Consider the following 12861-nt stretch of genomic DNA (forward strand, 5'->3'; position numbering starts at 1 on the left):
ACCCTCCGCCTCTTCAAAAAAAAAAACATACTAAAAAAAGGGATGGCTGATAGGAGAGTAAATTTCTATAGATTTTTTTTTTACCGCTTTAACGGCTTTATACTTACAGATCACCTGCTAGATGACTACTAACTGTTCATTATCTTGTAGTTTGTGTTAAATGAGATCAAGGTCTGTTCATCAGAAGTCTGTCTCAGAGCACCTTGAATAATACATGGACCTTATTCGCATTCTTGTGGGTTTTCTTCAAGGCCCAATAATTAGTGGTCGGAGCTGCTTTTATCATCTGAGGAGTAAAGCACATTGGTATGAAGCTAAAGAAACATTGCTTTGTTTTGACATGCCATATGTGCTCTGTTCAGTGGGAAGAAGTTTGTCAGGTTGTCACTCATTATTATTAAATTGGCTCAAGCATTTAAAATGTGAAAACAAATTGCTCGTGGAAAAGAAGCTAAGCTTGCGACTCTTAAAAAACAATAACTATTCTGCTTAACAGTGAAGGGCTACAGATGCCAAGGAAAGGCTGTTGCTGGAGGAAAGGAGGAAGAGATGAGGATGCTGATGCTAATATAAGCAGTACAGAGAAGTGTCAAGGAGGCAAAAGGAGAGGCCGTGCATGGAAGTTTAATACATACGCAAAGCTGACAAAAGCAGCACCCAAGCCTTCAAAGATCTACATCTCCCTAATTAATGAGTATTAATAGATCTTAGAACAATAACAACAAATAGTGCAGGAAGGATACTATCTACTTTCTGTTTGGATGTCTTGTTTCTTGGCATGGTAGAATTGAGTGGCAAGGTGACATTCAAGTCCTCAGTTATTTCAGTGGGTTTTTGTCTGTTTGTTTGGAACTGCTTTAGGCTCATGCAGTGTCCTTTCTGATAACAGCATGTCTTTGTCAATTTAAAAAAAAAAAAAAAAAATCTAAGTCTGCAATCTGACATTTTTCTGTGTGCAAGTGAAGGAGCAGTCATGTAATTTAGATTTATACCTTTTAGCTGGTTTGCCTTAAGCCAACTGAATGAGATACTGCGTTTTCTCTTAAATCTCTTAAAGACAGTGTTTGTTCTCAGTGTATTCCTTTTTTAAATAAGTTATTTTTATATTACTGTTTACAGTTATGAAATACTTTTGGCCACACTGGTGTTGGGAAGTGTGGTGTATGCTGATAAAATACAAGTAACTGAAAATTTATCAAATTCAGTTTTGGATAAAACAATTTCAAACAGTATACAATAAAATTAAATAAAGGCATGGTTTATATTCTTTGTATAATGAGCTGCCTGAAAAATAAAAGTTTTGGATCATGATGCATATATTGGAACAATGATATGAAGTCTTTTGTAGCAAACTGATTCAACAGCTTGTTTTATGGGATTGACATTGTGCAGGCTGTTTTGGCTTGCCTTCTGGTTAACTTCTTAATTCTTTTCAATTCTTCTCCATATTTGATTTTCAAATATCCCTGATATGTGTGGGGTAGGGTTTTTTGTTTGTTTTTTGTTTGGGTTATTTTTTAAGAAGGTATAGGGAAATAACCCTAAACATTTGGCTACTGAGATCTCTTTTTTTTTATGGACTTTTAAAAAAATTCTAAAACGCGAAGTTTCTTGTTATCATGGTTATTACAATATTAAGTGAAAGTAGTCAGAGTTGAACAAGCTGTTCATATCACTTGCATTCTCTCACTGACTATGTTTCCAGGAGCTTAGGGAGGCTCCTGTGAGTGAACTACAGGTAACCAGTAATGATTGGTAATTAGTTGCCCACCAGTTGGCAGCAGCCCCAACCAGCCTTTTCGGGTTGGTTTTCTCTTTCTTAGGCTGGATTCTGAGCTTAATGCATACTCCACAAGTGGAGTTTACTACTAGTCTGAATGACAAGGCTGGTGCCATGAGGCCAGGCCAGAACAAAACCCACTCATTTGCTTCTGGCTTAGCAGGGTGCACATAAAGCAGAAACGTCGTGGGGTGACACTGACTTTTTATCTGTCTGTAAATAGTAACTGAAGAGTGTCAAGAGAAGATCAGTCTTTTGTCTCACCAAGAACTTTGACTGAAGGCTTCAGCTTCTTTAACCAAAGCAAAACACCCCATCTAGTCTTGGGATTGATTTTTAGTAAGCCCTGGTCAGCAAGCAAATAACTAACTCCATAGTATAATAAGGAAAAGGGAGGATTTTTAGTTTTATTGCTCACCCATTGGAAAAGAAGAGTTACTTGAAGGGATATGAGAGTGAAGAACACTGGTGCAGTCTCTTTGACAACACTGGTGCTGATCACAGATGAAGAAGACGGGCCATCTCTATGGGGAGTGCCAAAATTGGCAGGTTTTTTTTGTCTTCTATCAGAAGGTCGCAACGTAGTGGGGTGATGTATTACATACAACTGCCATATGGCACCGCTTGACAATACTACCGTAATTAAAAATAACACCTGAACACCATAAGACTACTGTGGATTTCAAGACTATGTGCTTTTCAATCTATTCTATTTGCAAGTTTCCCATCACATTTTGTCTGACTACTTTCATTGAAAGGAGATGAGCTATGCTTTTTACAACATGTATTCTACAGTAAATCACTAGAAATACTCAAATACCAAATACAGAAGGTAAATAAACAAACACATCTCTTTTAACACAGATAGTAATCCCTTTACTGTAAATGCTGTCAAGTATAGCAAGAGACAAGGTATTCCATTTGGAGTATTTAATCCCTTTCAAGATAACTTTCTTAGGTTAGACTTAAATGCAGCATGTAAAATTTTAATGCAAGTAATTCTGCTTTTGTTGCCTGTGAATTATTCAGATCTGAATATCTGCCATGTGTAGTCTGCAAGTTCACAGAAGAATATTATCTAACTACTCTGACAGTCAATCATTAGAAGCTTTAAGCAAGTATAACGTGCTCAAGTACTGTAACTCAGCTGATTACGCTAACACAGCTCAAAGAGAAATACTTGTACTACAAAGGACGCTAAGAAAAAGGTAGCTGCGTGTTATGAAGAAAGACATGTTTTCAAACCATAATTACATCCAGTAAAGTAGATTATCATGTAAAAGCCGTAGTATTGGAACCTTTTTTTCAGTGATAGTTGTCTTTGCCTCAGCTGAAACATATGCTTCTTTCAAATGCTTGGGATGGCATGCAGGTATAAAAGCAACTCATCAACAAGCAGTCCTTTAAGAATTAGATAATAATGCCTAGATGCTGCACAAAATGGTTGAAACAGTTTAATGATCCAGGACTTGACTTAGCGCAAGAAGAAATAGTTGAGTGGAAACAAGTGAGGTGGTGTGGGCTGGGACTGTACCACTTGGTTAGGCAGTGTGTTTCACCTTTCCTGTCTTGTCCTCCTTTTGTCTGCTTGTTTTTTTCTTCAGGACAGGGATCATCTACAACCGCATGTGTGTTGTAGTACATGACGTTGCACACTGGGTTCTTGGGGCAGGGGATGCATGTTACATCATGCCCTTGCAGTAAGAGTATGGAGTATAAGAGAGATAACAAGGGTGCTAAGAGGATATGGATGTCGTCATGTTTGGTTTTTTATCTCTTGTAACAGTCATTTGTGTAACACAATGTCAGGAATAATCTGGCACATAGAGTAGAATTGCATGTGGATGGATAGATTTCTAGGAGAAAGATGTGAAGGGGAAAGAAAAGGCAGAGTGGAGAGAAATGTAGAAGGTTATAAAAAGAGAACAGACCTGATACAAAGACTGTATTTCACATGGAAGGAAAAATGACCCTGAAATCCTAAGGAAATTATCTTCAAACCTTTTTCTTATCATTACTCCATATTAAGGATGGGCCAGCTGAGGGGGAGAGCAGTAGCAAGCTGGGAAAAGATTTCAAAAGCAACAGATGCTTTGATCCACTTCTGTGCCTTGTATCTTAAGTTTTATTTTGAATGCAGCATTGCACATGGCACACTTAGAGCGTGGTCATAATGACTTGTCTCAGAATAGGGAACAAGCCTTTTGGGCAGCTCTTCAGACCTCCAGAGGTCCTGTGAGTCTAGCTATTTGAGGTGGCTCAGCAGTCTGGTTTGCTGCTCTCTTAATACCACTCTCCATGTGAGTCTGCTGCAGTCAGCCCTACTGTAGCGGGTTCAGCTTATTATGAAGGCAGAATGTATTTAGCTTTTAGAACAAATGAAGGTCTCAGCCCTTTCAAAAGGTACCAAACTATGCATACTGCTTAGTGGCCTGCATCCAAGCCTGCCCCTGCTTCTCCGGAAGCATGATGACATTTTGGTTAGTCAGCAGGACAGAAGCTTCAGCCTCAGAGAGCTGGAGAAGTTCCAAATATGAAATATAGATCACGTTGTTTTAAACTCCATTCAGTAGTCTACTAAAGACATTATCTGTACACAAACCTTGTTTCCACTGCATCCTTAGCCTATTGCAAGAAATTTTCCTGTTCATTGTATACTGTATTGTATACTGTATATTGTACTGGATTCAAGTACCTGATTTCTATTTCTCAGGTGTCACCATACACAAATCTCTTTATGTATGCAGGCTGAAATTTCTTACCTGCTTCTAATTTCTCAGTATCTGAGTTTCTCTGAATAATTATACAAGGCAGCAAAAGGGGAAGAGGACATCACAAATCTGTATAAGGGCTAGTTTCATTCAGATACTAACTAGCTTGGATATGTTTTCTGGAAGCTCCTCATTACACCATGATGTTCCATCTACTGTGCATTTATGGTTCATGTAGTGATTTTATGTGGTGCTTCTCTTGATAACTGGAAGTAGATCTTCAGGAGTAGATTAAAGGTAAGTAAAATTACCAGAGGTATATGCAGTAATTGCTTTGTTTTTCAGAGAGCTTAAGAGAACTGGCAGACACTTAAATGAGAATCTTCTTATCCAGGATTTCTTATGAAGTGAGAGATTAAAAAGGGGGGTAAAATAGATAAGTTCCTTTTGAAAACAGCTCAAAAATGCTTCAGTACATAGTGTTATTACAAGTCATTTGCTAGGGATGCATGAGTGAACTAGAAGTGTTTTTTGGACCTGAATTATTCCTCTTGGTAGCATCTACTATTAAAAAAATATTGGACAGTATTTGGATGTGATAAATCTATAATGAAATATGGAAAACTAACAGTATAATAAAACTGTAGTAAGGGAGTGGCAACAGGGAAAGTACTAAAGGGAGGAAAGGTGACGGAGAAGACATAGTTATTATTTTTGCTATTTTGTTGAAGTTTATAAACCTCCCAAGGAACACGACAGAAATGTACAACTTCCTTGAACCTCAGGGCAGAATGCTAACAGCAGGCAGGAGAGAAGCAGAGGCTGAAAACTTGTGTCAGGCCATGTAAATCCTCTTCTGGACATTCTGAAATGTGTGCAAGTTTTCTTCTGCACTGTCAAAGAGAGACCATAAAGTGCTACCTGAATGTAACACTGTGCCAGGTGTTTATGTCAGGCTGAAAAAGAGTCTTCAGTGATGGCTTTATAACTTTAATGAACTCAGTCTTCATTTACAAAAGGAAAAAACTTTGATGTTACACGGCTAATGTGATGTCACCAGTTTTTGTACTGCAGCTAGTACCCATATTAGTTTCTGTATGTGCTTTTCCTATCCCACTTCATCAAAACCATATACCTCATGAAAAAGGATGCTGTTATCTTACAATCTATGTGGTATTAAAAAAAACAGTCCCAAAGTCTAGATATATTGGACTTTGCTAAATAGCCTTGTTTTATTTCAAGTTTTCTCATCACTGTGTACCTCTCCAACTTTTTCCTATTATCCATATATTGATAGAGACACTCGTAACATTATTTTCATTCTAGGCTTATGCTTTTGTTGTTTGACTGCTTTTGCCTTTTTTTTTATTTTGCTTTGCCGCCTGCTCTATGGCAGGGATTGGGTGTTACTAGCATTCAAAATTGCCTTCAGGAAATGTGCAAATTGCCTGGAGAGCAGTAGAAAGGTGTTGCATCTATTCCTTACTGTAATTGAGTAAGATAACAAGGTCACATCCTCCAACTTGAGTGTCACCTGGAACTCAGTGCTGGGGGCTGGTGCACTTTTCAGCCAGATCACATAATTCTTGAGCAATTGAATGGCTTGTGCAAACTAGCAGGGGACTGGGCTGTGGGTGTTGGTGACCAGCCAGTCTCACAACAAAATGCACGATGTACGCTGGTACCAAGGTTGGGGGAGACCAAGGTGGTGCGGTAAGTGCTTAGCAAAGTTTGAGAGTCAGTTTGAGCTGTCGGAGGGGAGCTGGCCCATGACTCAGGAGACCTCATGCCTATTTCTGCTTTCACTGCAGGGTAACTATCACTAGCAAGTTGCTTTTCCTGCCTGTGCTGCTGCTGCTTTGGCAATTTATGTACCCTCTCTATTAAAAAGGAAGCTTTTGGATGTATGGCTTGTCACAGAGTATGCATGTACACAGTTCATTTTTGCCTTGCTGCCAGGTCCTGCTCTGCTGTTAGCTGTCAAAAATCCCAGAGACTTTTTAACTGTCAAAATCTTTCGTAATTCCCAGGCAGAAATTTGCCGTGGCCATTCCTGTTTCGGGGCTTCTGCCTGCTTCTTGCCATTCCCTGCAATTACCGGCTTTGCAGCCCTTATTTTTTTAACACATACAAAACTCCCTCACAAAGTTTTGCGTTATTGCTTCTCACCTGGTTTTCCTTGCTCCTTTCCTCTTAGAGTTGAAGAGTCTTGCTCCCCAGAGGCTTGCTGCTGGTGCTTGTTACCTACTCCTGTGGCTCTTCTTTTGAAGTATTGACTAGAAACCTTTTGGCTAGGAAGCAAATTAAAATAGTAGCCAAAGACCATCCAGGGTATAAAGTCCTTTACATCCTGGATACAAGTGTATCCAGATCCCAGTGACAAAACCTGCTGTGTGGGGAAAGGAGATATCAAGTCTGAGTTAATTTGATGGAAGTTGATCCAGCTATTAATGGACTTCCTTAAGGAAACTTAATTTGGGGGCTTGTTGCTTCCTTCACTTGTGAAATGGAGTGTGGTGTGAAATGAAGTAGACAGAAAATAGGTAGGAGAATAAGCAGAAAGTAGGAAAGAATTTCAGCTCCAGATGGACAGCTTGTTTTGATTTCACTTTGAATTATCTTTTTTCTTTTTTTTTCTCCTTATGTTGGCTTGACTTTCCAGAAGCGGATTTTAGTCTAATATTGAAATATTTGTAGTTTAAATATATTTTAGTTATCATCAGGTGCAGAAGTACGTAGAAGGCAAAAATAAAAAAATGTGTTTTAAGTTTACTGGTAATGTAAATGCTGGGATAGGGGTGGGGACTATCTCATTTTGAGCAAGAATGAATTAGTTTTGAAATTTCTGCTGAACTGGAAGTTTGAAAATAATTATCTTTTGGGTAGATGTGCAGTGTTTTGCTTTCAGGGTTTTAACACTTCATTTTAAAATGAATGGAAAGGATCTCTTAAAACTGCAAGAAACTTGTCTTAACAGCACAGCTATATGTTTGATACAGCACTGGAGACTTAGAAGTCCCGTCTCTCTTGCTGGAAACTGTAACTCGGTGATTTTACCTGAAATGGAGAGTACGTCAGGAAATTTTAGTTTCCAGATATAATGACATTTATTAGGTATTCAAATGATTGCTCTCTCCATTTGATGCTTAATGCTTCCTTAGAGAGTTCAGGGACAAAGGTGAGAGGCATGAAGTTTTTTATTGTTGTTGTTATGGGTCTGCCCAGGCTGGAATCTGATTCTTTCCTTAGCTAATCAAATACTCTGCTGTGACAGTTCAGGCTTCTCAGGGAAATGCACCTGATGACAGAAGTATTGTACAAACAGACAAGCAGAAAATACCTGCAGGTTGAAAATTTGTGTTCCCATCCCTACAGCAAGTTGCTTCAGAAGTGAAAGGCAAGGAATTATTGAAGGAAAGAAAATATGAAATTGTTAATAACACCCGAAGTATTAGAAATCTATCTGAAAATAGCTTTTAAGAATCATGTGAAAAAGTCTATTCTGGCAGCATGTTGACTGTATGTGTAGGGGACAGAGAGATTAATTACATATTATAAGGCATTAATTGGCAGCCATCTGAGTGAAGTACTGTATTCGGAGCTAATGGGTATAAAAATGTCCCTCCATAGACAATGGGTTAATATAACTTTTAAGGTTTCCTGAAAAACTTCCTGTTTATAGAGTGAGCTGGTTATGACTCCTGTAAAAGATGAAAAACGCATGCTTCTGCTTGGACCAGAAGATAATAGGAAAGTGGTATCTGTGGTGCGCAGGCTGGCTTCGCTTGCAGAGTGAACGCATCCTTCCTTGACCTTCAAACACCCAGCTAATTGAAAGCACTTGCAGAAAGAAAATGGTCTTTTCACAATAGATCAAGCAAGGATGGTAAGTATTTGCAGTCAATCTATAGTGGTTACTAATGGAAAAATAACAGCTCCAAATAACTTTTTAAAATGTTTGGATACAAAAAGCATAACAAAGAAGGACCCATGCATTTGATGAGGGAGTATCAGCAAAGCACACATTATTAAGATACCTGAGCTAGATTGGTCAAAGCTGGAATTTCTGTTCTATGGGAAACCTGGAGAGTTGGTGTTTGAGCTATATCTGAAGCAAACAGAAGATTTTTTGAAAGCTTTCTGAAACCTTTTCTTGTTTATTTATTTGAAATGAAAGTATTTACTAATGTGCATATGACATAGTTTCTGAAACTTTAAAGCTGAGTTCTCAAAGTCCTTGAGATTAGGAATTAAGGTTTAAGGTTCCTTAGTATACATGGTCCAAATTTCCAGCGCCCCCGGAGTCTGGTATCACAAAGGTGAAAACCTGTGGTGTTCTGTACAGCACGGGCTGCCCTGGAAAAGCAGACTTGGAAAGCCCAAAGACTATTAGGTTAATTGTCTGGGAACTGTCTGTATTTTGTTAAACATCAATGGCAACTTAGATATTTTTAGAAGACATTTCGGATTCAATAATTCTAAATTTTCCAGTTAAATGTTTCACCTGAAAATTCCCAGTGAGCGCTAGTCAGCGTACTTCCGTAGCATCTGAGTTTGTCAGAACTTCACATTTTATGAGTCCACAAATTGCTGTATCTGTCTTTAAGTTGCTAGTGTACAACTTTTAGCCGACCAGTTTGAGTCGGAATCTAATTCTGGTGTTTTTGAAAGTTGCATATAACTGCTTTTGAGGCACATTAATATCAACGCTAGTTCAGCCTTGCACCCTAAATAATTACAAGTAGAAAGCAGAAGAAAGATATCAATTTTCTCATTATCTGAAGCAGAGGCTATGTTAACTTTAATATGGAAACCATAAAGCCTGCTGATGGATAACAAGGTTCTCTCTTTGGTGAGCTGGAGAATGTACAGTTAAGCAACTTTTTTTCTTATGGGCAACAGCTAATATGAAGGAGACAAATGCACTAAAGGTATGGAATGGAATAACCCCGAATTTAGGATAAAAGGTAGAAAACCCACAAAACTGCTTTTAGGAAAATGTAAGCTGACAAACTGGAATGCAAATTAAGCTTGACAATAGTCTAATAGACATGAATTCCCCCTGAGGAGCTCCAAGTGACCTGCAGGTCTCTCTTATTCTTGTGCTGGTTTGTGGCAGGCATTCTTACTAAGGCAAGTTGAGCTTTTCACAGGAGAAAATGTTTCCTATGAAGATTTCTAAAAAGCATTTTCATATGGATTTAATATATGGACATGGTGCCTGTTCAAGGGGAATAAATGCCTTACAGATATTTGAAAATACTAAATGCAAATAAGAAAGAAAAAAAAATACAAAAAAAAGGTTATAAATAGGATTTTCATGAAATGAAATGGAAGCTGAACACCAGAAATAATTTTCTCTGGTGGTAACCACTACTAGGCAGTAGCATAATTCAAGTCAAAATAGAAGAGTAATTATTATGGATGCCCATAAAAGCATTCTGTCTCACATTTAGGTCATCTGCACTGTGGTGGTGATATTTATATGGCAGAACTCGCGCAGAAGAACAAAATGAGGACGCGAGATCAAGAAAACTGTGACCTTGGGGAGGAGAAGCCTTTCTTAGTAGTTGCATTCTGATGTACCCTAAACCACTAGGCAACTTAAGGCAGGTCCTGGTGTTCTGTCATTGCTTTCCTGAGAGTCATTAGCTGAAAACAAGGATGTTGGAGTTTTTGTCTGTTTGATTTTTGTTACCAACGCTAACCAGAGAAGAATTCAGCCCTAAAAACTTAAGTCTTGAAGTTCATCTTGTATCACAGAGAGCTCTTGTACCCATGCCAGCTTCAGGATAATGCCTACAGATTGCTGTTGAGCTCTATAGTTAGTAGGCTCTTGCAATCCTCTTCCTGGGTGGTGGTGATTCTTTCCCCTCCCTGGCAGTTAGTCTCTGGGTTTGGTTGTTGTTTTACAGGTTTTTCTTGTTAAATGTTTCCCAGACAGCAATGAATCATCGTGTGCTACTTTGTTCTGCTTTCCACTGTTCTGAGGGCTTGTTTATTTAATAATAGGAGCAATAACAAACAGAAATGCATGGCTTTTTCATAGTCATTACTTGCAAAGCACATTTTTCCAGGCTACCTTGCACCCGTGTCATAAATTAAGTCTGTAACAGACACTTAACATACATACAATGAATAATAAAACTAGTGTTTGCTTGGCACCAATTTAAAAGTAGTATATTTACACTCTGTGTGGATCAGCAGCTTTAATATTTGGCTGAAGTTCTGAATAGGACAATGAAATCCTCACACTTAAGCCATTTATTTTACACTGATGTTACTCACATGACAGTATTTACACAAGATAAAACAAAACAAGCTCAGGATCAGAAAAGCTGTCCCTGCAGAGAGGAAAAAGGTTATTTCTAAGTCACCACATTCTGGTTTAAACCAAACAATAGCAGGAAAGTAGAAAGTGAAAATGGATTCACATCAATATTAAGAGTTAAGAGTTCACTCAGGAAAGTTCAGGCTGGATGAAAGTCACAGCCTGGCTGGAGAACTACAATAAAACTGTAGTTAAGGAAAAAAAAGATTGGTTTCTGCCACTGACATTTACGACTGCAAAAAAAAAATATTAAATGTTCTTCTACTCTGCAGAACTCAGCTTAGAACTGGCAAGGGACCCTAGAAATATTGGGAACTTGTCATAAACTCTCTAGGCTAGACTTGGGTATGGCTGGAAAGTTCAGTGCTGTTATTAGTGAGAAAGAGAGAGAACTGGGAACTGTTTCATTGTGGGAAACTTTTGCTTCCCAAATATAGTTTGGAGAACAAATGCCACTAACAGTGGTAGGTAAAAAACATGCTGGAGAGATGACAGCTGGCAGATTTAATCACCAAATGGTCTCTGAACGAACAAGAGGAAGGTCCTGTATCAGGTCTATTTTAGACTTTTAGCAGGGGCATTGCAGAAGGTAACCTTGGACCAACTGACCACATGTAGGGAGTTTAAATTAAATGGAAAACAAAAGTCTGAAAGGACATGCATATGACAGTCTGAATTTAGTTGAACCTAAGTTGCTCAAGGGTATGAATACAAAGGAGGCTTTGCTTTTCTTCAAATCAAAAATATAACAAAATATCTAGACTCTGTATTCCTAGAAAGAGGACAACGTTTTTAGAGACAGGCTGCAGTATTAACATCATTCATTCACATAAGAAATTGGGACTATGTTAGCCTATTCAGCAACATCTGACAAAACAGATAAACAGTGAATTATCAAACTGTTAACAATATTTAATTTATTCAAATTGTAAACATGAATGTTTGCTATAAATAACTGTAAAGGACCTCATTGCTGCTGATCTGGGGGGGGGGACCTGTTCCCATTCCCAAAGCTGCCAGCTTTTTCCTTACCCAGGTGAGTGCCTCAGTGCATATTAACTCATATGAAGGTTATGCTCAGAAGCAGCATTGGACATACTCTTTCCTTTTCCCCTAGTTTGTTTAATTTTGATTACAGTGTTTCCCAAGGTATGGTTTGTTTCTGGTTTCAGATAGGGCCTTGGGTCTTCCTACTCCTGCTTGCACAATGTTTGGGGGAAAAATTGTAGAAGTGAAAGTGCAAAGTAAAATGTTTCTCAAGGACTTGACCGCCTTTGCTTGGAAGGCTGACTGTAGCAGCAGTAAAGCTTGGGCAGCTGTGTGTGCAGAGTCAGCAGATGCACTGTGTATTGCTAGGACACATTGCCTGCCTTCTTGCCTCTGAAAATACCTGACTGAGGCAAAGTTTATCATCACAGACACTAAAATGTACAGGTATTGTCCAGATGTGATTTTTATGTCTGGTAACAGGTTAAGGAAAAGGGCTGCTCTTGCTAACCCGGGCTTGCAGGTGCAATACAAAGCTTAAGCAAGTCCTTCAGAGGCTACATTTTTTTACACCTTGCACACATAAAAAGGCTAATTAATTATCAAACTGGCTGGCATAATTCAAGCACCTGCTCTCAGAAACTTACTAAGTACTCTTGCAGAAACTGCTGTGCTATATAGCTCGGACCACAGACAACCTTTCCATACATCTTGTTTGTAGGTAACCTATTTTTGTACAAAGCATAGTGCCGGGAATCCTTCGGCGTTAGTTCTTGGAAACACTTTCTGCTTTCCTAGGGCTCTGTTCCCTGCTCCAGCTGCATGCTGCTCCCCTGCCACAAGGCAGTGGGGTAGGCAGGGAGGCCACTCCTGCCCCGTGCTGCCAGACTGGGCAGAGGGGTCCATACCCAGGCAGCCAGGTGCTCCGCTCCTGCCTCCCCACAAGCCGTTGCTGGACTTTGGATACATTTTTAATGCTCCTTTTTCTCCTTTTTGTGCTACTCTTTGTTTTGTTAGGCCAAAAGTGCTCTGAACTTTGTATTATCCCCATA

The sequence above is a fragment of the Nipponia nippon genome, unplaced genomic scaffold, assembly GCF_047370975.1.
Source record: "Nipponia nippon isolate SJK-2023a ecotype South Korea unplaced genomic scaffold, ASM4737097v1 scaffold_1, whole genome shotgun sequence".
Lineage (NCBI taxonomy): Eukaryota > Metazoa > Chordata > Aves > Pelecaniformes > Threskiornithidae > Nipponia > Nipponia nippon.